Source organism: Pleurodeles waltl, chromosome 3_1, assembly GCF_031143425.1.
Source record: "Pleurodeles waltl isolate 20211129_DDA chromosome 3_1, aPleWal1.hap1.20221129, whole genome shotgun sequence".
NCBI lineage: Eukaryota > Metazoa > Chordata > Amphibia > Caudata > Salamandridae > Pleurodeles > Pleurodeles waltl.
Window position 1 is genome coordinate 1,106,621,495 of NC_090440.1, and position 25,593 is coordinate 1,106,647,087.

Consider the following 25,593-nt stretch of genomic DNA (forward strand, 5'->3'; position numbering starts at 1 on the left):
GATGGAGAATACTTTAAAGTGTCCTGTTTAATCCACAGTATCAACTTGATTGTGATGGACTTGTTTAAAAATTAAGTGGTCTACAACATACCAGCCACGTGTTAGATTCACACACATTTAGCTGTTCACTTGATACCCAGAAGTGCTTAAGGATAATTCAGTGACCTAATAAAATCCCTGAAAAAGCCCTCATACCGGGGATTCCAAACCACAGGAACTCTACTTTATACATTCTGCAACATCTGCATCAGCAATACAAGTCTATAAACATTACTGTGCTACCAAGGGGAGGAGATGCTTCAGCCAAAGCATGTCAATGGGTGCTGACAAATGAGGGCTAGTAGAGCTCCTGATCACAATGATCCCACCTTTTGATTTTTTACATGGGAAGTCAGCAAGGGAGATAGAATGTATGATGGAACAACTAATGCGAGAGCCACGCATGCCTGAACAATGCTGTCGTAACAACGACTGCGTTGTTACCACAAGTGTCTTACCACGCATGCCTTTACAACGATTTTTCAATGTAAAAGCATGCCTAGTAAAGTCATGTGCGGGATCAGGATGCGTGGTTCTAGCATGCTACCCCACACCCACCCTAAGGCCCAAAAGTACCCCACCCCTAATACTAAAACTACCCGAGCCCCGCTACTAAAAACAAAAGTACCCCAACACCCCCCACCCACCCTGCGCATTAAAACCTTCCCAACCCCCACCCACCCTAAAACAACTGACCCTTCCACCCCTCCCCTAAAAACAAAACTACCCCAAACCCTCTGCTCGCCAATAAAAACAAAACTACCACACCCCTAAAAACAAAACTACCCCGATCCCCCATCCCTAAAAAAGAAAACGTGCCCCGAACCCCTGCCCCCCAATAGCAAAACTACCCTGACCCCACCACCACTGCCCCTAAAACAAAACTACCTCGACACCCCACCCACCCTGAGCCCTAAAACCTTCCCCGACCCCCCACTTGCCCTAAAAACAACCTACCCCCACCCCTAAACACAAAACTACCCAATATCCCCTCCCCGCCCCTATAAACCAAACTACCCCAATGCCTCACCCCTAAAAACCACTCTACCCGATCCCCCACCCCTTAAAACCAAACTACCCTGAAACCCTCACCCCACCCATAAAAACAAAACTACCCCGACCCCCCACCACTAAAAACAAAACTATCCCGATACCCCCTACCTACCCTGAGCCCTAAAATCTTCCCCGACCTACACCTGCCCTAAAAACAACCGACCCCCAACCCTAAAAACCAAACTACCACAACCCCCGCCCCTAAAAACCAAAGTATCCCAACTTCCACCACGCCCCTAAAAAACAAAACTACCCTGACCTCCCACTCCTAAAAACAAAACTACCCCGCCGCCCCGCTCCAAGTCCTTAATCCACCCCACCCCTAAAAACTACTAAAAAATCTGCCCCAACTCCACTTATCTGACCAAACTACCCCAATCCCCCACCCACCACTAAAAATCAAACTATCCCGATTACCCCACCCCGCCCCTAAAAACCAAACTACCCCGTCCCTAAAAACCAAACTACCCCGACCCCTCAACCCCTGCCCCAAGCCCTTAATCCACCCATCCCTAAAAACTACCCCCAACCCTGCCCCAACCCCACTTACCTGACCCAACTACCCCAATCCCCACACCCATGCCCCTAAAAACCAAACTACCCTTTTACCCCCACCCCTAAAAACCAAACTACACTGATCACCCTACCCCGCCCTAAAAACCAAACTACCCTGCACCCCTGCACCCCCACCCCAAGCCCTTAATCCATTCCCCACCCCTAAAAACTACCCCAACCCTGCCCCAAGCCCATTTACCTGACCAAACTACCCCTGTCCCCCCCACCCCGCCCCTAAAAACCAAACTACCTCGACCCCCTCACCCCATCCCAAGCCGTTAATCCACCACCACCACCACATCAAGCCCTAATCCACCTCCCGCATTTAAAAACTACCCTCTACTCTGCCCCAACCCCATTACCTGACCGCGCCCTCTTCCGATCCACTCTGCCTTTTTCTCTGCCTTAACCACGCATGTGCGTTGTTCAGCACATGCGTGGTTAAGGCAGAGAAAAAGGCAGTCATTCTGGCAAGCGTGGTTAAGCTTGCGTTGTAGATGATTTAGTAGTTCTGGAGGCGAGGTTCAGGATGTTTCCCAGAAAGATTGTATCACGGGCCAAGCCATCCCATTATTGCACTGCCTGCATGCCCATTTGTGTAAAGTGGAAGAAACATTTACCACTATTTGTAAAGATGCAGCTGTTTTTTTCAACAGCTTTTTTATTTCATCTGGTTACAAATACTAGGCTACTATGAGAGATCATGTCCTCAGCAGAGTAGGTTAATGCCTCTTTATTGGATCCACAGTGCAAACATGGGCTGTCTACCTTCATTCCCTTTTCAGTGCTGGATGTCATTATTTATAAGATTTGGGATCGTCAAGAAAAGGTTTGATCTTGAGAATGAAATCCTGAATTTCGAGGGCAAAGAAAAACTGAAGTCTTTCTTCACTAACCTATGGAGAGCACAATTGTGGCTCCAGCAACATGTCTTAATGTCATTACTTGTCGTTGGTAAAATAATCACCATTCCAAGGTCAACCTTCTCCTACAAAACCAATACCAGGAGCATCACTAGAAACATCCTGTGCGCCAAGATAGTTTTTAAAAGTTCCAGTACTTAAATCAAGCACAAAGATATAGGAAACTCTGAAGCAGACAATGCCAACTAAGAAAATAAATAATATGTTACTCAGGATGATCAAACAAGATTCTTAGTAAATAAAGAGCTGTTGATCTGTTAGCAGGGGGAAAAGGAACTGTGGCCGTAACTCAGAAGACTGGCAATAAAAAGTCTAGCGTATCCTGAAGTAAGTGTGTCTTCTGAGTGGGTATGTAGTTTATCTGGGGCAGCTGCCATGGTCAGAAGGACCAGTCTATCTCCTCAAATGTGGAGAGCCTCATGATGATCTCATGAAGATCAAAATGGGAAAGCATTTCATCCCTAACATTTTTCAGGCTTCGGAAGCCAAAACAGTGCATGAGAGTAATTTCTCAGGAATACCCAGTATGGCAAGTACATGGGTGTGATATTCCTTATTCCTATGGCCCGACACCCAGAACATATGGTATGGGGTAAAAGACAACAAGTGTAGATATTTATTTTGCCCTTGAGGCAAATAGGCCAACACCCTACAGCACAAACCCTTTGGCTGCCAGTTTACAGTACCACAATATGAAACAAGGAAGTGCATTGCCTGCAGTGAAAGTAATACTTGTGTTCATACTGCTCAAACCTATATTTATGCTTCAATAATGCAAAGTCATTATTATTAGGGTGAGCTCCCTAAGGAAATGTTGTAAGTTTGGACTGCACTACTGTTAGTAGTTCTAGTATAAAGATGTGTACACATTTTTGCAATTTTAACACTGTGAGGCTACCTATAATGCCCCCAGAATGCTCTATAATTAAATGCAAATATTTGCAGAAGCTTGAATGGAAGATTGAGGATTCTTTGCTTTCAAAATAAAACGTTCACAAAAAAATGCAACTAGGAAAAACGTTTTGCTAAACTACTGTGAAATTTTAGGTACCATTTATTTGAAACATAATTTATTAAAATGTGGTAATGCATGACAGTATTTCTAAAAAAATATTCACAATGGAAAATGATTGTAAGCAGTGTCAACAAGATAATAGGAAACGTGAAATTAAACAAGCATTGTCAAAGCCAGTAGGTTATACATGGATGGTCAGCCTTTTGGTTTTGTCAATACTTTATTGTTGTGGGAGCTGCTGGACTCTGTTATAACAAACACTGGCAAAGAACAAAAATATTTTTTGGTCTTAAAAAAGCAACCATTGCCAGAGTAGTTCCTGCCAATGAACAAAACTGTTTAGTGTGCAGAGATGCTCCATGTGAAAGAGCATAGTGCTGTCATTCACAGTAAAGCCAGCCGGTACAGAGGAATAGATAGAATTTTAATACAAGCAAAAGATTTTGGTTAACGCCAGACCTACGTAGTAGCCCAATTCTTAAAGAAACTTACACAAGTGCACCCATGGTGTATGTCTTTATATTAGTGCAGAATTACAGCTTTTATGAATTCCCAAGAATATACAGAAGTAGGCCAGAAAACGTTACTCCTAGAAAATATTTATGAACTGCATTTTAGCACAAGCAAATATGTATGTGTAGAATTGCTCATTTGAAAATCTGTAGATCTGGAAGAAATGTTACTTCTGCCCTTATCAGAAATAAATTTCCAAGCTTTTTCAGTGTGGGAAAAGATTAGAGAAGAGCTAGTGAAAATCCTTTAAAAACGCAAATCCCTAGTTTTGCACAGATGCAAATGAGCGTTCCAACCCTGGAACAATTGCTTACTGCTTCTTTCAACCACAGTATGCATAATAAGTTAATTGCTAGTATTCAAACCCTACTATAGTATGAGCCCTGACATTATCAGAGAGGCTATTATCAGAGCTCTTATATAATGAGATTGCAGCCATAATTTGTTGCTGCTCTACATGGCACCAAAGGGACAAGTGGATTTTGCTACAGGACAAGTAGATATCTGAAGCAACATACTCCGTGGACAAATAAATATTTAAATAAATTCCACACCGTGTGAGTAATACCCCAGATGTAGTCACTGAAAATGAAAATTAACTGTATGTACTAAAGCATTTAAAAACAATGTCCACTGTTAAAAATATTAGGCTGAACAGAACTTGTTTTTACTCTATTTGGTGTGCCACAAGATGTAAATAAAACCAGCATTTGCAATGCAACGGGACTCGCATTTGTCCGAGTAAGAGCTATTAGCAGTTGTAAACTCCCAACCGGACTTTTCTTGCCTCATTAAATGGAAAAAAGGAGCGCGATCGGGCTGCTACAGTTCACTTGTAGTGAAACCAATTGGCAAAAGTGCAATTATCTACGTAACCGGCATAAGTGCAATTAACTATGTAACAGGGTCGATGTCATGCAAAGCGCTCGACTTCTGCCAAGCGAGATCGCGCTGTGAAAAAAGAGAAAAAGTAGTCCAAAAACCGTTCGGAAAACAGCTAGCTTCGTATGTTTTCAGTACTTGGTCGCTGCGCTTGAGGAGGGCTAACCACCGGAAAAGGCATAACATATGCATGCCTTACACTAATGAAAGCAAGCAGATTTTAAAAGGCAAGCCATGGACTGGGCTCTGAGCCCTTTTCTAACTACTACAGCGTCTCGCAAGTGATACGCATGCGCAAGCGCATGCTAGCGCAGGCTTGACCCTAAAAAAGGGCTACTGTGCTCAGTGTGTGAGGCATAGACAGACAATCAAGGACACTCATTTTGGCCTGGCGATAAACAAAGACAATTAATTCAGCTTTAGGGTCAATTACTGACTTTCCAATGAACAATGGCTCCTGAATCAGCAATGCATGATGCCATTTGTTTAAAAAATTGATGACATCCCTGGCTAAACCTTACGCTGCAAATGTGTATGGCTTTCATGGAAAAAGATGAAATGTTCATTAAGTACACGATGTGATCACTCTTACAAAACGTTATCTGTTGTCAATGTCCTGTTCAAATAGACTATCTGTCCACAGCCTTCTGTCTATTCGACAATAAGCTATATGGCAAAAAATCATAAAATCTTTGAATGCACAGTGATTGATGCAGCACGATGCCTTGTAAGACAGTAATCAAGTTTCTTGTGCTTTGCAACCAATGTTTATTTCAATCATTCTTCTCTTAAACATTCTCATTCACTCCATTACTTCTCGTGCGTATTCTTCAAATTATAATTTCCTGAGTGCATGGCGTTTCTCATGTCATTCCATCCATGCCCAATGCATTTCAGACTCGCGAGGCCTTCTTCTCGGGTGTAAATATTGATCGACAACAAAACAGTTTGAACCGAGGATAATGTCTCATAACTTATAGAAAACAGATACAATGTTAAATCGCATCAGACCACATTAATCTCAGTAAGTCTACCAGCAGTTTCCCGAAATTATAGTTAGACCCGATGGATATGGACCATGTTTCAGTTCCAGAGTGCAACTGCACTATTTTCATTCATTATCACTCTTCCCTATAAATATATTAGCATTGTGTTTGTCCTCCTTATTTTACGTTCTAGGTAAGTCATTTGGAAGCCATTGGGATCCGTTAACTTAACAGTCACCTTCCTTCCACAACAGATGTGATGTGCCCATGGGAGTGATCGAATGCCATGTCTGTTTCTTTCTTTCAACATTTTCCTTTTTCCTAATTTCACCTACCTATCTTATTCCTGACTGATTTCCTAACCATCTTCCCTCTTTTGTGAGATTTACTCTATTTCTACCATAAACAGATATCACACTTAGCAGTGAGGGTGTGGTGTAAGCAATACTAGACGTATTTAGAAGGTGGCAAAAACTACACAGTTACCCACACCATGACACCATCCCCCAAGAAATATCCTGGTACTGGAAATGGTTCAGTAGGCAGTGTGTACTTTTCTTTTTACAATCTATACACCATCGAAAATCAATTTGCAGAGAAATCCTTAATTTTGACTCAGGTGTATGAAAATCTATACTTTGCCTATAAGTTATATAATGTTGTGATATTTAATTTGGTGCCTACACTTTTGTCACAAGAATATAGGACATTTGATTTAGCAAATTACTCTGTCTCAGGAATATTGTGTTGGTTTGTCCTGGCCTGGTTCGTCTGCCCCTTTAAAAATAAGAAACCTTGGGCCTCATTTACAAGAAAGTTTTCTTGCGCAGGCTCTGTCACCCCTAAGGATGCCATGGTAGCACTGTACTTATGATACAGCACTCGAAGGCACACATTTTCACAGATGCGTCAGAAATTCTGACACATCAGTGGCGCAAAAAAGTAGCATTGCTGGACTAGCGTTAAAAAAATTACACTACTCAAGCAAATCGAGGATGGGTCCAATGTTAAAAAGCCCAGCATCACTTTAACTCCTGCTCAAAGCAGGGGTTAAAAATTGATGCTGTGAAGGCGCAGAATGGTGCAGTAAAATCTTGCACTTCTGCGTGGCTTTTAACGGGGGAACACCTACCTTGCATACATTATACCTAAAACAGGTATAATGTGGGGCATGGTTTTACAAACTGGTGCAATGGTCCCATTGCTCCATTTTGTAAATGTGGCATAGTGTAGGGGATTGCTTGCGCCACCGCAGCATAACAAATATAGTGATGCTGCAGCGGCTCAATGGGCTTGTAAATAATTCCCCTTTTTTGCTATCAGGCTTTCCCTATTTGAGCCTGGCAGGGTGTCCAAATAACCCTTAGGCAATATACCTACAGTGACAGCAACTCTGAGGTATTGAGAGAATTTAACTACAATCCCTGCTCAGATTAGGAGTAAGGCTAGGTTTAGGGACATGCTAGTATAATGTATCATGTATGCTATGGGCACTTCTACTTGTTATTTCATAGGGGAGGGCATTACACATGTGTTACCAGTCGAATGGCACTCAAGTCATAAGTGATGAAGGGAGATACAAGGACCTGGTCACACTTCAGACACTGATTGCAAGGAGGGTGGAAAGTAATTTTGGCCAGATGTACAAAGCATTTTACCAGGTGCAAATGGGCCGTCGTGCCGTTTGTGACAGGTAAAAAGTTATTTGGCATGTACAGATGGCAAAATGCGACTCAGTAACTCCCTAAATTTGCCCCTTCCTAATACCAGATCACATTGGTATGTATGAAAATTTTGCATCCAGAATACGGTTGCAAAACATTCATACTTCACCATCTCCAGAGAGGAGGTGGTAACCCATTCGCAAACTGGAAGCTTTGTGAATGTGGGTGAAAACATTTTTTTAAGAGCAGGCAGTGGTCCAACTTTTCAGTTTTCTTTTTGTAATGCATCCCATTTTCATTTAAGGGAAACAGGCTGCATTACATAAAAAAGATTGCTTTATTTAAAAAGCAGTCACAGACATGGTGGTATGCTGACTCCAGCAGGCCACTATCCCTGTGAATGTGGTAATTCCCAATGGATCGCAAATTGCGACCTGCTTCATGAATATTAATGAGGCAAGTCCCTTGTGAACCATTTGGAAATTGTAAACAGTGTCTGAGACACTGTTGTTCATAGTTATTTGCGATTTCATAATAGCAAATCGCAAAATTTCACTATTAGGAAATCACAAATGCTAAGCAAAGTACATCTGGCCCTTTGTTCTTCGTAATGGGCCAAGTGTGGGCCTCTCTTATGAGGCGGACCATCCCTGGACTACCATAGATGCTATCTGTAAGGAAACTGGCTTTTGCAGGTTTCCCCCCACTTCTTGCCCCTATCTGGATTACTAGCTGCTGGTGTTTTGATTCTGAGAGTGCACCGAGGCCTGCTAACCAGACCGCAGTGTCAGTGTTCTAATGCCTTGCAAAGTGTATGTCCAATTAGCTATACCCAGTTGGCAAGTACTGACTTACTTATAAGTCCATAGTACATGGTACCCAGAGTACCAAGGGTATTTAAGGCAGAGTGTCGACCCAGTACTGCAGCACCAATTGTGCCACTCTGTGTGTGACAAAGTACAAAATAGCTCTCAGCCTGCCACTGAAGAATGGAAGAGCAGTGGCCACACTGTAGTTCAACTTTGCCATTCAAACTAATAGAAAAGCAACCACTTCCCTAAATAGTATATGTAAGTATCCCCTAAGGAAAGCCTATAAAGCCCAATTGCAGAGAACTGAATATTAATTAGTAATACATCACTTTTTCATATGTCTTAGCAGCAACACTTCAAAACTGTTGTTTTGCTGTGGAGACGTTGGAATCCCCATTGGATAACACATGGTTACCGACTTGCACCCCACCTAACTGGGTACTGAATGGTATCAAATAAAAGTGGGGCATTAAACCCAACCTGATGCCCAGGTCAAATTTAATGTCTCTATGAAAGCAATGCAAATTTTAGAAATTTGCCACTCTGTGACCCAGCTGGTCCAGTTGCCTCACGGGGCACTGGCCAACAGCCAGCTTTATGCCTACCTGGTGTGAGTATTGTGAATGACTCTCAGGCTTAGGAAAAATAGCAGCCCATGGAAGGACAAGGTGTTATCTCCCCTTAGTAGGAAGCCACACTGAGCGTTAGCCCAAAATGTGAGTTTAAGGTAGACACAATCACCTTCAAGTTTAAATGCACAGTCTTCAGTTTATTCTATATCACCTCAGCCATCGTTATCCTAACGCTGCCAACCGTCTCCTCACATCCCCGTCATTCTCACACTCGAATGACGGCGATCTCGTGCGGTGATCGCGTGTTCTCATACATCACACATCTCCCTTTTATACAATGAACAAATTAGTACAGAGCATAACCATGACATCAAATGAATGAGTAGCCAGAAACTATGTATACCCTAAACATATAAACTAAAAATCATATCAACCCCACCTATACTCTAAATAAGTTTAATACATGTTATCATCCAACCCTATAAACATCACCTTTGTCAAATGAGAACATAGGGGGTGATTCTAACCCTGGCGGTCGGTGATAAAGCGGCGGCCAACCCGCCAACAGGCCGGCGGTCCAAAAAACGGAATTCTGACCCTGGCGGGAACCGCCAACACAGCCCGCCACATTAACACTCCGCCCGCCGCGGCGGTACAGACAAACAGCGCGGCGGTCACCGCCAACAGGCAGGCGGCAGACAATGTACCGCCCACCCTATCACAACTCACCAATCCGCCACCTTTTCCGGGGCGGGAGCCCCGCTGATAAAAACACGGCGGAAACAGACTACGAACGGGAAAACGCTCACCTCTACGCACTCCACGAGGAAGGAGGACAGCATGGAACCCGAATTAAACATACTACCTGCTCTCGTCTACCTGCTCATCTACCACGAGTACGAACGCCGGCGCAGACGACAACGGTGAGTACTGCACCTACGACACACGGGAGGGGGGAGGAGGAAAGCTTATGGGCACACACATATGCGACCCCCACCCCCCCAAACTATGTACACACCAATGCAGAGCAACAAGTCACAGTGACACCACCCAAACCCCCCTGATAAATGCAAAGACATAATTAAATTGTGAATAAAAATTTATGTACAAAATAGGCTCTGAAAAGTTATGGTCAACTAGCCAAAAAATCAATATAAAAATAAGTCTATATACAGTGCAATGGATAACCGAGGCAATTAGTCCTGCATATCAAAAGAAAATCGAAGTGTCAGTGGGCCAAAGTGTAACAACACAAGGGCAAAGCCCACACAGGAGACCTGAGTCCTCTGGAGAGAACACTGCAGGGGCATCTGATGAAAAAACTACAGGCACCTCAGGGGGAAGGGAAGGGGGGGGGCACCACAGCCACATGAGTCCACGACGCCAGAACCACGAAGGGGTCACCATGCCTACTGTGTCATCCTGGGGAGTGCAAAGCCACAGTCTCTCAAGTCTCACAAGTGGGTGGGTTGCCCACTGTGCCATCCTGGGGAGTGCAAAGCCACAGTCTCTCAAGTCTCTACAGTAGGTGGGTTGCCCACTGTGCTATCCTGGGGAGTGCAAAGCCACAGTCTCTCAAGTCTCACAAGTGGGTGGCTTGCCCACTGTGCCATCCTGGGGAGTGCAAAGCCACAGTCTCTCAAGTGGATTACAGTCTCCACTGGTCAAGGAGGAGGCATGGCGGGCACAGTGAACCGTTAACAGTGCATGCAGGAAGGGCCCAGCGGAGCGGTGCTTGAGACGGCGGGGCCCAGCGGAGCGGTGCTTGAGACGTCGGGCCCAGCGGAGCAGTGCTTGACAGGAAGGGCCCAGCGGAGCGGTGCTTGAGACGGCGGGGCCCAGCGGAGCGGTGCTTGAGACGGCGGGGCCCAGCGGAGCGGTGCTTGACAGGAAGGGCCCAGCGGAGCGGTGCTTGAGACGGCGGGGCCCAGCGGAGCAGTGCTTGAGAAGGCGGGGCCCAGCAGGGCGGTGCTTGAGACGGCGGGGCCCAGCGGAGCGGTGCTTGAGATGGCGGGGCCCAGCGGAGCGGTGCTTGACAGGAAGGGCCCAGCGGAGCGGTGCTTGAGACTGCGGGGCCCAGCGGAGCGGTGCTTGAGACGGCGGGGCCCAGAGGAGCGGTGCTTGACAGGAAGGGCCCAGCGGAGCGGTGCTTGAGACGGCGGGGCCCAGCGGAGCGGTGCTTGAGACTGCGGGGCCCAGCGGAGCGGTGCTTGAGACGGCGGGGCCCAGCGGAGTGGTGCTTGAGACGGCGGGGCCCAGCGGAGCGGTGCTTGACAGGAAGGGCCCAGCGGAGCGGTGCTTGAGACGGCGGGGCCCAGCGGAGCGGTGCTTGACAGGAAGGGCCCAGCGGAGCAGTGCTTGAGACGGCGGGGTCCAGCGGAGCGGTGCTTGAGACGGCGGGGCCCAGCGGAGCGGTGCTTGAGACGGCGGGGCCCAGCGGAGCGGTGCTTGACAGGAAGGGCCCAGCGGAGCGGTGCTTGAGACTGCGGGGCCCAGCAGAGCGGTGCTTGAGACGGCGAGGCCCAGCGGAGCGGTGCTTGACAGGAAGGGCCCAGCGGAGCGGTGCTTGAGACGGCGGGGCCCAGCGGAGCAGTGCTTGAGACTGCGGGGCCCAGCAGAGCGGTGCTTGAGACGGCGGGGCCCAGCGGAGCGGTGCTTGAGACGGCGGGGCCCAGCGGAGCGGTGCTTGAGACGGCGGGGCCCTGTTCAGCGGTGCTCTTCTGCACGGCGGGGCCCTGTTCAGCGGTGCTCTTCTGCACGGCGGGCCCTCTTCAGCGGTGCTCCTCTGCACGGCGGGGCCCTCTTCAGCGGTGCTCTTCTGCACGGCGGGGCCCTGTTCAGCGGTGCTCTTCTGCACGGCGGGGCCCTCTTCAGCGGTGCTCTTCTGCACGGCGGGGCCCTGTTCAGCGGTGCTCTTCTGCACGGCGGGGCCCTCTTCAGCGGTGCTCCTCTGCACGGCGGGGCCCTCTTCAGCGGTGCTCTTCTGCACGGCGGGGCCCTGTTCAGCGGTGCTCGTCCAGTAAGTCAAGGGAGCCAGACCTGGCCTGGACTCCCTGCTCAGCTGTTGCTGGACCCTTCGGTGACGGAGTCCTGGGCCCTTTGGTGTTCTCCCTAACACCCGGGATGGGGCTTGTGGGCGCCTCCTGCTCCGCGCTCCTGCTGGCTGACTTCTCCGCCCTGCTGCCCTTTCGCTCCTTAGATGGGGTTCTCGGGCCCTTTCCTCCCCTAGCTGTTGAGGCTGGTGAAGTGGGCAAACTTGGCTCCTTGGGGGCAGCCGGGTCAGTCCTCTCACGGCGGCCCTTTAGTTTCCGGGTCCTCTTGCCTGGGGGGGGGCTGGCTGTCCCCTTGCTGCTGATTGAAGTGTCACTGCTGGCAAAGGGTGGACTCCAGAACCCATGCACCACAGTGACACTCGAAGCTGGGCTGGTGGTGGCTGAGGTGCTCTTGGGACTCTTTGCAGATGGAGGGGGTGGGTCAGTGGAGGGAAAGAGGTCAAGATTAGCGAGGAAATCTTTCTTAGGACCAAGGTAAAAGGTAGGAGAAGTGGTGATGGGAGTGGAGGAAGAGGATGTGGTTGTAGGAGAGTCAGGTGTGCTGTCTTTGGGTGCAGGTGCTTGTGCTGGAGGCTGTCGTGAGGTGGATGGCTGTTGGGTGGGTGTCTGCCTGCGTTTGTGTGTCTTGGAAGAGGGGGTGACAGACACAGCGGGAGAGGACACAGGGGACGTGTAAATGGTAGTGGGGGTGGTGACTGCACGTGTGCGGACTGGACTGGAGGGTGTGCTGGTGATGGAAGCACTGGCTGATGGTGGTGTGCATGCAGGTGTGAGTGTAGACGTCACAGGGAGGGAGGAGGGAGACGAGGAGGAGGGGGACACAGAGGTGGTAGTGACTGTTGGAATGTCTGCATCTGGGTGTTGCTTGCGTGAATGCTTGTGGGTTCTGTGGTGCTTGTGTCTGGATGAGCTGCCCTTGGGTGTTGAGGTGTGTGCAGGCTGGTCTGATGGTGTGGATGGGATAGGCTGAGGAACAGGAGACAGAGACAGGCTGGAGGCAGTCAGAAGAGGGAGGCTGGAAACAGGGACAATGGCTGCCGTCAGTGCTGAGGCCAGAGCATTGAACGATCGTTGATGGGCAGCCTGACCCGAATGAATGCCCTCCAGGTAGGCATTGCTCCGATGCACCTCCCTTTCTACCCCCTGGATGGCATTCAAAAGGGTAGTCTGCCCAACAATGATGGTCCTCAGGAGGTCAATGACCTCCTCACTGAGGGCAGCAGGGGTAACAGGGGCAGGGGCTGAGGTGCCTGGGGCGAAGGAGACGCCCGCCTTCCTGGGCGAGCGGGCACGGAGCGTAGGCTGAGGGGCTGCTGGGAGGGCGGGGCTGGTGCGCTGGGTGGCGGCTGTACCTGTAGAGGGGGGCGGCCCGGATGTTGCCGCCACCGCTAGGGAGCTCCCATCCGAGGACGTGTCGCTGTCGCTGGTGTCACCACCGGTCCCCGTTGTGGTGCTCCCCTCGCCCTCCGGATCACTGGTGCCCTCGGTGTCTGTTCCTGGTCCCACCGGGGCCTTGTGACTTGCAGCTCCCTCGTGCTCCGTTGCCAATTCTCCTCCGCCTGATGATGCTAATGCACACATGCACAAGAAGATGAAGAAGAAGGGTGGGGGGAGAAAAACGAAGTCCAGGTTGAGTGCATGCAATGTCAACACCGTTGGCAGAGAGGACAGACACAGGAGCCTCATGCACTAAGCCGCGCATTCAGGGTACACTACTCAGTACTTCTGACTAGGACAACAGGTCTAGAGACGACAAAGGCGCACATGTGTGATGCTGGACCATCGATAGCTGTACTTGTCACCCTACAGAGGTGGGGGCCGGGAGCACAGGGCCATGCCTAAAGGAGAGGACTACACTACAGAAACCGCCCTGGCCTAATGTCACCCACAACCCTCCTCCCCCACCCAGACGCCTCCACTGCGCAGAGAGATAGCAGAATGTGCTGATACTCACCCCCTTGTGTCTGCTGTGATGTCCTCAAGCGCCCATCCAAATCAGGGTAGGCCACCGCCAGGATCTAGGACATCAGGGGGGTCAGGGTACGACTGGCACCCCTCCGAGGTTGGGAGGCCATCCCCAGCAGTGACTCGGCGGTCTTCCTGGTCCCGCGGCGGATGTCCTCCCACCTCTTGCGGCAGTGGGTGCCCCGTCTGACGTGGACCCCCAGGGCCCGGACTTCCTTGGCGATGGCACGCCAAATGTCCACTTTCTGATGGGCGCTGACCTATTTGACATGTACAGGGTGGGAAGGAAAAATCATCAATTTTCTGCATGTTAGATGCGATTGGCCCCCCCTCCCCAACCTTGCCATATGGCACATGCTCTCATCTGTCGTGCGTTGCACTCCTCATTCGCACCCCACCCCACCAACTTACGTCCACCCCATTCCACACAGGCATAGCCCATTCAATGTGCACCCAGTGTACTTACCTGTTGGTCTGGAGGACGGTAGAGTAACGCATACTGGGGGAGGACCCCATCCACAAGTTTCTCCAACTCCTCAGACGTGAAGGCAGGGGCCCTTTCCCCAGTCACAGCAGCCATTGTCTCTTCCAGACCGAGGTCACAGCAGCACTTGCAGTATAGGTCCTCTCCTGTGGATGATCAGGTCTCGAGTGATTAAGCAGATAGAAAATGGCGGTCACGCCCGCGGCGGTGCGTACCGCGGCGGTGCGTACCGCGACCGCCGGCGCACCTCGTCATTGGCTCCTGAAACCCATAGGCCTCAATGTTAGCCAATGCGGCTTCGTATAGCGGTCTTCGACCGCCTACCGCCACGGTGTGCCACGCCAGCGCTTTGACCTCACATCCCATTGTCCCACTTCACAGGTCAGGCAGCCGCCATTTCAAGGGCCCACATGGCATAACTTGTACTGCGTCACACAGGCCTAGGCCTTGCATTGCCACACATACACGCCTTTCAATACATAGATAATCGTGTGCTCTGCATGCAGTGGTGAACGTACCTGTGATTTGCTTGACTCTGTGCTCCATGTTGTCCTTCCTAGGCACCGTCCGCTGGGACTTGCGAGGAGAAGGATGAATCCTCGCTTGTACCGACCGCTGGTGGACCTGTCGACAATGGAAGAACGCCATATCATACTACGATACCGACTTGACCGAGCCACTATACATGAACTGTGTGCCCAGCTGGAGCCAGCCCTGATGTCCCCCATCCGCCAACCCACAGGAATTCCCCCTCTAGTGCAGGTTCTGTCAGTCCTCCATTTTTTGGCAAGTGGCTCATTCCAGACAACAGTGGCCATGTCATCTGGAATGTCTCAGCCTATGTTTTCAAAAATCTTGTCTAGAGTGTTGTCTGCCCTGACGAAACACATGCGGCGCTACATTGTATTCCCTGAGGAGGTTGATTTGGCCACTGTGAAGGGTGATTTTTATGCCCTTGGACATATCCCCAACATAATTGGTGCCATTGATGGGACCCATGTGGCTTTAGTACCCCCAAAAGACGATGAGCAGGTGTACAGAAACAGGAAAAGTTACCATTCGATGAACGTCCAGGTGGTCTGTTTGGCTGACCAGTACATCTCCCATGTGAATGCCAAGTTCCCTGGGTCAGTGCATGACGCGTATGTGATGCGAAATAGCAGCATCCCTTATGTGATGGAACAGCTACAGAGACAACATGTGTGGCTAATTGGTGACTCTGGTTACCCCAACCTGCCTTGGCTATTGACCCTAGTGAGGAATCCCCGGACCAGGGCAGAGGAACGGTACAATGAGGCCCATGGGCGAACTAGGAGGATCATTGAAAGAACCTTTGGCCTCCTGAAGGCCAGGTTTAGGTGCCTGCATATGACAGGGGGATCCCTGATGTACTCACCAAAGAAGGTGTGCCAGATCATCGTGGCCTGCTGTATGCTTCACAATCTGGCATTGCGACGTCAGGTGCCTTTCCTGCAGGAGGATGGTCCAGATGGTGGTGTTGAAGCAGCTGTGGAGCCTGCGGAGAGTGAAGAGGAGGAAGACGAAGAGGACGACCCAGACAACAGGGACAGAGTTATCCAACAGTATTTTCAGTAGCACACAGGTAGGAATCACCCACGCCATTTAACATTTACTGAAAGCCCCCTGCACCTTTACTTTGTGTATTTCCCCCCAGTTCTTTTAAACTGATGTTTGATTTTCCCTTCCCTTTTCAGTGCTGTATGACCCACTGCGTGACTTCTGCTTGGTTAGCCCATGGACTAATGCTTATTGACATCGGTATGTTGTCATCACATAAATAACAGAACATTATTGATAAGTAATGTGTTATACATTTGTAAATAATACAGGCTGACTCCAGAATGATTTCAGTGCAATGAGTGATTTATTTTTAGTGCTAGATATTGGTACATGATATTAAAACGGTGATGGGTGAGGGTGGAGTTATGTCCATGGCAGAGTCCAGTTCTCGGTCGCACAGGTTCATTGTCCATATGCCTGTGGAAGGATGGAGCAGGGGCAGTTCAAGGTTGGACAGGGTGAGACTGTGGGACAGTGGAATGACATCCGGGGGGATATTAGGCTGGCGGGGGTCTTGGCATCCTACTCTGTCTTCCTTTGAGATCTCAGGTTCCTCTTGTGGGGTGGTTGTTCTTCAGCAGGAGGTGGGGTTCTGGTGGCCCGTCGTTCTGTGGGGGCCTCCTGACCACTAGCGCCGGCGGAGGTGGTAGGCTGTTCCTGGCTAGTGACAGGGGCCCTTTGTGGTGCCACATGGTCCCGCAATGTGGTTTCTATACGGTTGAGGGCCTGGACTATGGTCCCTATAGCGGTAGCGATGTTCCGGAGTTCACTGCTGAACCCCATGTACCGTTCCTCCTGCTGTGCCTGGATCTCAGTGAACCTGGCCAGTACCGTCGCCATCGTTTCCTGGGAGTGATGGTATGCTCCCATGATGGTGGTGAGGGCCTCTTGGAGAGTCGGTTCCCTGGGCCTGTCCTCCCCCCCCTGTCGCACAGCAGCCCTCCCAGTTGCCCTGTTTCCCCGGGCCTCTGTCCCCTGGACGGTGTGCCCACTACCACTGCCCCCAGGTCCCTGTTGTTGTTGGGGTGTTGGGTCAGCCTGGGTGCCCTGTAGTGGCGGACACACCGCTGATTGACGCGTCCGCGAGACAGAGGCATGGGCCCGCTGGGTGGGAGCTCTGCTTGTGTTCCCAGGGGGGGTTGGGTCTGCTGTGGCCTGTGTCTGTGTGTGGGGAACCGACTGTCCAGAGGTCCCCGATGGTCCGGGCTGGTCATCAGGTTCTAGGTCGACAGAGCTGCTGTCCTTGCTGGGGGCCTGTTCTGGGGGTGGGATGGACAAATCTGGACCCTCCGTGGCGGTGTGTTGGCGTTCGGGCCCTGCAGGGGTAAAGGAGTATGGTTATTGTTTCGGTGTGTGCCATGGCGTGCATTTTGAGTGCCCTTGTCCCCCAGTGCTGGCATTCCCTTGTGGGAGGTGTTGTGAGGGTGGTGGGGGGGGGGGGTGTATGGGTATGTGCAATGGTCATGCTTTGGTGGTGGCTGTCTATGGTTTGTGTTGACATTCAGGGGTTGGTGTTGTTTAGGGTGGGTTGTGCTGGTGAGACATTGGCAGGGAGGTTGTGTGCTGGGGGTTGAGATTGGAGGTGAGGGGGGGGTTGGCATGCTGGTGGTTGGGGGGGGTGAAGTAGTTGAGATTCGACTTACCAGAGTCCATTCCTCCGTGTACTCCAGCGAGGCCATCAGGATGCAGGATGTTTACCACCTCTTGCTCCCATGCTGTGAATTGGGGTGGAGTGGGTGGGGGTCCACCGCCAGTCTTCTGCACAGCGATGTTGTGTCGCGACACCATCGAGCGCACCTTCCCCCGTAGGTCGTTCCGTCGCTTTCTGATATCTTCCCGATTTCTGGGATGCTGTCCCACAGCGTTGACCCTGTCTACGATCCTTTGCCATAGCTCAGCCTTCCTTGCTATAGTGGTGTGCTGCACCTGTGTGCCGAAGAGCTGGGGCTCAACCCTTATAATTTCCTCCACCATGACCCGGAGTTCTTGGTCCGAGAACCTGGGGTGTCTTTGGGTGCCATGGGGTGGTGTGGATGAGGTGTGGGGTGGTGTTTGTGGTGATGTGCGTGGTGATATGTGGTGATGTGTGCGTAGATGTGGTGTGGGTGATGCAGTTGGGTTCCTGTGTGTGTTGGGGTTTTCTATTGCTGTGCTCGCTCTCTCTATCTGTATCTCTCTCGCCTTCTCTCCGATTTCCAACTAGTGGGGGTTTGTGGGTGATGTGGGTGTGTGTTTTATAGTTGATTGGATGTGTGGTAGTGTTGTTTGTATGTGTGTCAGGTGTGTGTATTTCAAATTGTCCAATATGGCTGTGTTTTGGAGCTGTGTGTGTATTTTGAGCGCAGCGGTGTTTGCCGCCAATGGAATACCGCGGTTGAAAGACCGCCGCGTGGATTGGTGGGTCAGAATGGCATGGGCGTGTTTGTGTTGGCGTGACGGTGGAGGTTTGGTCATCTCCAGTTTTCCACGGCCCGCTGATGAGGCGGCCTTCCTTGGATGTCGGATTGTTGGCGGTTTCACAGTTGGTGGTCAGAATGACCGTGGCGGTTTACCGCGGCCGCGGTGGTAGAATGGCGGACTTCTGACCGGCGGTAAGGGCCTTTTACCGCCGAGGTCAGAATGACCCCCATAGTCTTTAAGATGTCCAGGACTTATTTTCCTTCTACAACTTCTCCTCATTACATTAAATTCATCAGTTCCATGTCGTCCCTTATCTTGAGTACATGACCCATCATTGTCTCTGAATCTTCTGGACCTTTCAGTACTAACACTCGTCTCCACCACCCCTTTCAGCCGAACTACTCTGTTCATGTTCCATATCCTGCCATCTGAAGTTTTTACAGCATTCTTGAAAAGTTTAATCACATGAAGAGGTCTAGTGAACTTTGACCCCTCAAGACATCCAACTGGTGCCTTCACCTTCACCACATCACCCACAACTATATTATTTTTACATACTCTCTTCCTTGTATCAAATTCTTGCTTCCTTTTTTCCATGAGCCTTTCTTCTCTATCTCTCCACTCGTGTGGACCAAATTATATCCATTTTTTATCCACTCCATCCATCCAGGAGACAACTTGGTATTAGGTATCCTTTTATTAAACAGTTCAAAAGGGGATCTACCAGTAGTTGAATGTGGAGAGAAACGATAGGCTGTAATCCTTTTCAAAAGTTCTGCACGCCAATTTAGAGCATTCACCTTTGCAAGTTGTATGCTTTCCTTTATGTACTTGTTGAATCTTTCAACTGCACCGTTAGTTTCCGGATGATAAACTGCTGACTTCTTATGAGATATGCCACAATTACTCATATCATTTTCAAAACTTGTCGAACAAAATTGTGGACGATTGTCTGACAATAATGACTTAGGAAATCCCTCTTTCCTAAAAATATCTTCTAAGAAAATCATCACACTAGAAGATGAAACTTCATGCACATTTTTGACTTCCACCCATCTGGAATACAAATCTATTAACACAATTAGATTTGGCATAGAGTTTTCTCCCGGTAAAGGACCAACAATATCTATTGCTACCTCATCCCAGGGTTTGCATGGTAAACTCCTAAAATGCATAGGTGCATTACGAGTTTTTAAAATTTTGTCACTCCGTGCACATTGTATACACTCTCTAACTACCCGCTCCACTTCTACATCCATACCTGGCCACCAAAAATTTGCACGTAAATTTTCTTTAGTCTTAACAATCCCAAGATGACCTTCATGAGCTTGATTCATTATCCTGAATCTTAATACTTTTGGTGGAATCAATCTTGTTCCTCTCAACAATATACCTTTATCCACCGCCAATTCGTCTTTCACCAACCTCCACACTTTCCCTAGATCCTCAATTTTACCAGTTTCTAAAACTTCATATACTCCACTCAACTCCACATCTTCTTTCAACGCCTCTTTCCACTCCTGTTCGGTTATTATTCCACATGTAACTTCAGACACATCACAACATACTTCACACACCAATTCCTCCCGAAAATGTACATCTTTTTGTTCTTCATCCTTCTTGCTTTCGTCCACTAATCTTGAAAGACAATCCGCACTAACATTGAATGCACCTGGTAAATACTCTACTTTAAATTTAAAATCCTGTAACCCAATAATCCATCTTCTTATTCTTGCAGAAATGCAATTAAGACCTTTACTACCAAACACTTCTACCAAAGGTTTGTGATCAGACAAGACCACAAACTCCATTCCCCACACAAACTGTCTAAATTTATTCAATGCCCAATATATAGCCAGTGACTCTCTTTCAATTACAGAGTAACTCTTCTCTGTTCCGCTCAAAGATTTGGACACGCAAGCAATCATTCTTCTCATACCTTCATCCTCTTGCATCAGAACCGCACCCAAACCTTTTGCACTAGCATCAGTGACAATGGCAGTTGGCCTACCCGGTTTAAAAGCTTGTAAGCAGGGAGCATATTCTAGTTCTTCTTTAATTTTTTCGAACTCATCTTCACACAATGAATCCCACTTGAACTCTCTTCCTTTCTTTAGTAAATCTCGCATGTTAACAGTTTTTTCTGACAAGTTCCTAATGTACCTCCCATAGTATTCTACCATTCCTAAAAAATAATTCACTTCTTCCTTGGTTCTGGGAGAAACTAACCTCTTAATAGTCAAAACCAAATCTGGTTTAGGTTTTACTCCATATCCTGTTATCAAATGTCCCAGGTACTCAACTTCTGTCAAAGCAAAACGACATTTCTTTCTCTTCAAATTAAGACCAGCACGATTTAGACAACCCAAAACCAACCTCACTCGTTCCTCATGTTCTGCTGCTGTGTCAGCATAAATTAACACATCATCTTGATAGTATTTCACCCCTTTGACCTACTTCAAAATTTTATACATAATGCGTTGAAACACAGAGGCCGCCGACACAAGCCCAAAAGGCAGTCTTTTGAATTTATACGCACCAAAAGGTGTTATGAATGCAGTCAATTCTTGTGACTTCTCTTCCAACTCTACCTGATGAAATGCTGATTTAAGATCTAAGGTGGAAAAATACTTCGCTCCGCCAATCATAGATACTATTTCTTCAATATTTGGAAGGGGAAATTTATCCACCACTACCTCTCTATTTAGAGCCCTAAGGTCCACACAAAGCCTGATATCACCATCCCCTTTCTTTGCCACAACTATGGGAGCCAACCATTCGGTTGCCTCTACTTCCTCAATTATGCCCATCAACTCTAATCTTTTAAGTTCAGCTTTCACTGGTTCTTGTAAAGCCAACGGTATTCTTCTCATTTTCGCTACCATAGGAATAGCGCCTTCCTTTAACCTGATTTTATGTTTATAACCTTTTAGACATCCCAACTTGTCTGAAAATACTTCAGGAAATTCATTTTCTAACTCACTGCTTACACCATCCACACTCTGAATTTGAACTTGAGGTTGTGCGTTTGGATTCAAAATGACACCTAAAAGCTTTTGGTGCGTCCAACTCAAGAGATTATCACCTTGATTGGACACATAGACTTTCCCCAACAGGTGTCTACTTTTGAACTCAATATGACCTTCAAAGTACCCTAGCATTCTTATAGGCTGTCCACCGTAACCTCCAGGAGATACATCCATCTTCTCTAACTTTCTAGGTTTCAAAATTAATCTGTCAAAACGTGTTTTTGAAATTATCGTCAGTTGTGAACAAGAATCAAAACGCATTAGTAGATTCACTCCATCCACTCTCACCACCTCACTTGGATGCTCTCCACACTTAACCTGAGCATCAATTTGGAACACTACCTCCTGAGATACTTCTTTGATCTCTTTCCTCATATTGTCATTGAGGAACCTATTCTTTCTACCACGGCAACATTTGTAGAAGTGACCTCTCTTCCCGCACCCATTACATACTACATGCAATGCTGGGCAATTGCTCGCATTGGCTTTGTGGCCACTATTACCACAACGATAGCATTCCCCTTTGAATTTCACTATATCTTCCTTTTTCTTCTCACCTCCACTTCCTTTGTACTTCACTTCACACACTATCTCCTCCACCTTTGTACATTCTCCACTCATTAATTTGTTTCCACTTAATTCCTTAACACACCTCAGCATGTGTTCTACTCTTTGGCCACCATAATCACTTCTTCCAAAGGTGGTTCATCTTTCAACACAGTTCTTCCCTAATTTTGTCACTGCAGCACTTCAATACGAACTGATCTCTAATTTTCTCATCCACCAGTGCTCCAAATTTACATGACACTGCCAACTTTCTCAAACTAGTTACAAAATCTTCCACTGACTCTTCTTTACCTTGTTCCCTTTTTCCAAAATAATATCGTTCCATTATTGTGCTCACCCTTGGTAAGTAATGTTTGTCTAACTTCATAATACACGCATCATATTCATTCAAATTCCTGCTTTCTTCAGTGCATAAATCAGGCAAATTTTCTAAAACCTCCTGTCCCTCTCCACCTAGACAGTGTAACAACAATGCATGTTTTCTTTCTGCACTCAGTGTCGGTCCACACACTCTAGCATAGTGAGCAAATATCTTTTTCCATTTGTTCCAAGGATATATCGGATCACCTGGACTGCTAAAAAAAAATGGAGGTGGTGTTACGTTCTGCATTATTCTGATAAACTAGACAAACATATAGAGCAACACACTGAATGTCAGACCTCGACTGGACCAATATGTAACTGAACCGGTGAATCACCACTCTTTCAATGTCCTTGCTTTGCAACTTCCTTTATAACAGATGATTAATTCTTGCTTCACCGTTTGTCTGGGTGTGCCTATCACCGTATGTTCCACACGACAGGCAAACAAAATGTATTCCTTTGTATAAGGTGTGCCTGTCACCGTTCCAATTCAGTTCAATATTATGGTTTACCCATCGTAGCAAAGTCCAACTTCCCTTTAAGACATTGAATTAGCCATCCCTTTAAGTACACCGGTGTTGTTGGGCACGCCCCCAAACAGACGTTGTTCACGCAGCGTAGCTTTCTTCACCACTCGTTGTATTTGTGCTGTTTTCTAGGTAGGTTCCGTGAAACCGCATGCTTCCTCTTTGGTCCGACCCCGAAATCCTCCCAAAACGGACTACGCTGTAGCTGCGTCTTCTCAACCAGTGCGCAAACACGATCTCCGCGATCGCCAGAACAGCGCGTCAAAATTACTTCAAAAGGATCTGGAGACACACAACTCCACGGATGTTGAGGCGACACCCATCGATCGTCGCCAAATGTAAGGTAGACACAATCACCTTCAAGTTTAAATGCACAGTCTTCAGTTTATTCTATATCACCTCAGCCATCGTTATCCTAACGCTGCCAACCGTCTCCTCGCATCCCCGTCATTCTCACACTCGAATGACGGCGATCGCTTGCGGTGATCGCGTGTTCTCATACATCACAGTGAGCTTCAAAGGGAAAGCCGCCTTTGGTGGGCAAATGGCAATAACACTCCAAAGAGGCTGCCCTTTGTTCAGGTAGACAGGGCCAGGGAGTGTAGACCAGTGCACAAACAGTTTCTTCCGTGGGCATGTAGCTTCCCAAGCTCCTCACAGTCGAGGGAAGGTTCAGACATCGTGAGGGTGGCTCGAGTAGTGCACCCAGGGACTGCCAAATGCCACACTGTGCCAGAAATTTGTCAGCCAGAGGGAGGGAAACTGGTAGCCCATACACTAGTGCCCACGTGACCCCCTCAGGGCACTTTCCTGGGATAAATATGTCACCCCTGGCACCCTGAACCTCATATCAGACCATAACTGGAACAGGGACTGCAGAAGGACTGCCCTGCTGCCCTTGGAATCACACGAAGAGAGGTTGCACCATGTGCACCTGCTATACTTTGGGCTAGCAAAGTCGGGCTGTCCCTGTGGCTCCTGGCGTGGGAAAAAGTTGAGCTCCAGATGAAAGCAGGGTGATCCCTTGAAACCAGCTTCGGGAACAAAACTGCTGAAGAAGCCCAAACGACAAGTTGATAGTCACTGCAGAAGATCCGCAGCTACCAGTCACAGGATGCTCCAGGAGACCAATCCTCAATGTCCACAAGTTGCATCGAGTCAGCCGGACCCAGAAGTGTCATCCAAGTCCGGATTGGTTGCCCGAGAGGGGCACCAGTCTCGCCCAAAGGTTTTCGCTCCAAGCGCTGTATCCTGAGATTAGTAGCCCAACAGCAGCTGTCGTTCTACTGTGTCGAAGAGGACTTCATGGGACCGTGACTTCTGCAGCCAAAGTCGCCCCACATTACCAGTGGATGGAGGACTCACCGCACAGGCATCCCGTTGACCCCACAGATATTAGAGCATCCTTGAGGATATTTTCACCCTACATCCCCAGCATCAGGACTACTCCATTATAGTCTACGGAGGTCGTGCTGTAAAGTTTGGAACTGGACTGGAAAACACTCTGGTGGTGATGCAACTGTCTAGATTTACACTATTGGTCCCTAGACCTTCATCCTGTTAGATTTCGTTGCCCAAAACGGGACTGAGTAGCTAGACTAACTTTTACAAACTTTTGAAAAGTTTCCAATCTTTTGTTGACCAGTGCTTGTTTGCGGCTGAATGAAAAAGTGATCCCTCCAGTGGATTTTGCTCATCAGTGTCTCTATAAATTCATACAAATATAATCTATTTATAAAAATTGGTGACCTGGTGTGACTTCCTTATTCCGTTGTTTGGTAGTGTAAAATTATTTACACAAAGTTCCTTTATGCAAGCTTTGCTTCTTGAAAGCCATAGCTACCCAGGGGTGAGCTTAAAGTTGTTCAAATGAGCTTGACTGGACCTAAGACACATTTTGTGAATGTATTCCATGGTAGGATTCCATAGTCATATCATATAATACACCCAAATCCTCACACTATCGATTGACAAGCTTTACCTTTAAATTGTTTATATTTTAATGTGATGGATAGGACAACAATACATTTATTTTAAGAAAACGTCACACACAAATGACTCACCCCCTCTCTAAACCCTAAAAAACATGTCACACTAATCTACCCCTTTCCCAACCCATCCCATGAACACCACTCTCAGCTGACCCCCCCCCCCAAAAAAAAAACTGTCAAGAGCTGCATACCAAGTAGGTTTGTCGTGTGCCCTTCCAGATTGCCCAAAGTAAGACCAACTTTTCCAACAGTGCCACTCTGCATATAATATTATACATTAATGATGACAAATGTCTCCTCTAGAATGTCACAGCTAGGAAGAAAAGTCCACAAATGAAAAACAACATCCTTTGGTAGTTTATGTAGTCCTTGATTGAAGACGTAGACTCCACTAGTAAAGTCAGAAAGGAACAGACTCCCAAGGACATCAGGAAAGGGAAAAGAGCAAATCAAAATGTAAGTCCAGAGTAAGAAAATCCACAAGTAAGTTGATCCAAACTGCTTGAAGAAAAGTGACAACATTAGCAAAATATGGTAAGCAAGACAACAGAGAAAAATTGTGATTCCAAAGTACAATGCTAGCTGCTGTGAAAGATGGCAAAAATATATAGTAAGGTTA

The 25,593-nt window shown here is 47.9% G+C and overlaps 1 protein-coding gene across 2 annotated transcripts in view; it reads right to left on the bottom strand.

Moving 5' to 3' along the window:
- Positions 1–25,593, bottom strand: part of LOC138284988 (G protein-activated inward rectifier potassium channel 4-like) — a 220,565-nt gene that overhangs the window by 91,128 nt on the left and 103,844 nt on the right. The gene's annotated exons all lie outside the window — the stretch shown is intronic.